This window comes from Canis lupus, unplaced genomic scaffold (genome assembly GCF_011100685.1).
Source record: "Canis lupus familiaris isolate Mischka breed German Shepherd unplaced genomic scaffold, alternate assembly UU_Cfam_GSD_1.0 chrUn_S1718H1912, whole genome shotgun sequence".
In the NCBI taxonomy this organism is placed as follows: Eukaryota; Metazoa; Chordata; class Mammalia; order Carnivora; family Canidae; genus Canis; species Canis lupus.
Window position 1 is genome coordinate 49629 of NW_023330567.1, and position 1582 is coordinate 51210.

Consider the following 1582-nt stretch of genomic DNA (forward strand, 5'->3'; position numbering starts at 1 on the left):
ATGAGGAATAAGAGCTGTAGATAGAATGCATGAGATGCAAAAAGGGCAGGGAAGGGTATGTCTGAACCCAGCTAGGAGATTCACTGGGTATCTCTTAGAATCTCCTACCCAGTTGAAATTGACAATGGACAACCTCAACAATGACGATCTCCAAAGGAAAGGCAACCAAGGGCTCAGAGCTCTCAGGGATGAAAGCCTATATAATCTCATTAGGTAGATCTATAGAGGTTTAACGGAAGGTAAGAGGAGGTGGGAGACAATATCAAGCATGGAGTCAGGACCAGCTACAGCAGTGGGGACTGTGGCTTGATTCATTAACCCTTTGTCTTTATCCTCCTTGATTCACATCTAGCATTATTGTGAAGGGGCCTTGTTTACAGTGGATTGTACCTCTCTTTCTGGGGAAATGATGACAACTTTGTTCTCATGGACAAAAATGGAGGCCCCATATGTAGTGGGGAAGTCAGATATAATGCAAAGGTGTGAGTGGATCTCGGTGGCTCAATGGTTGGACAGTATTGAGACACAAACCTTTTCTCTCAAGTGCCTTAACTACCTCCTTGCTTTCTTGGACGCTGCCCCCCACTTTCAGGTATAGATGAAAGGCCACACTGTGTGATGTGGGATCTGGTTTCTGGGTGCCACCAAGGTTGGTTGACAGAACCCAGAAGCTTGGGGTGAGCCCTGGGCCATGGGAATAGGCTGTGGTTGGAAGCTATGGGCTACTCCAAGGTAAGCTTCCTCTTTACAGCCTTCTAGAGGAGTCTGACCACATGCTGAGTGCACACATTGGCCGAGCAATCTGCAGGGTTTCTCTTTGGCCCCCAGGAAGCAAGTCAACATGGTAAGGCATTGAACCACCTTGCCCTGTGTCTTCCTTGTGCAAATTTCCTTCTTCCTCACCCATCAGCCCCGTGGGCTTTTACCTGAATCCCTGGCCACAAGCTCTGGCTTCTAGAGGCTTAGGACAAGGGGTTTCTCACCCTGTGTGGTCCACACCGGGGTCCAGTCGTCAGAGCCTGAGTCCTCACCACTCCAGCATTGCTGTTGAAACCAAGGAGATAAAGACCCTATGGGGGGCAGGAAGGACCAACTACTTTTTTGCAGATGGGGGCAGCAGGAATGGACATCTAAGAGACAAGGAGGAGAGGGCAGCAAAAACAGCAAGGAGGGAAAGGGAGCAGAGGATAGAAAGTTAAGTCCCAATGAAGGTCAATCCCCTATACATGAGTCTATGTAGGAAGTGTCCTGGGGAGGAGTGGCTGGATCCAGCAGGACAGGGAAGACAAATATTCCCTCCCCACAGTGAGAGGACAGCACTCCATCCATGCAAGGCTGGAAATGAGTTTCTCTGAGCACCTCCAGACCTCCCATATTGGTGGGTGGGGAGCAGTGTCTGACTCTCAGATGACCTGGAAAAACAGTAAAAACATCAGGAGTGAGTAGGTAGTGCTGGGGGCAGGAGGAGGCAGCACCAGCTAGAAGGTCCAGAGCAGCACACAGTGATAGCTCCCTTTTCCACTGCCAGTAGGCCAGGAAGGGCTAGACTAGAGCCAAGGGATCCACCATCTTGGCCTAGGCC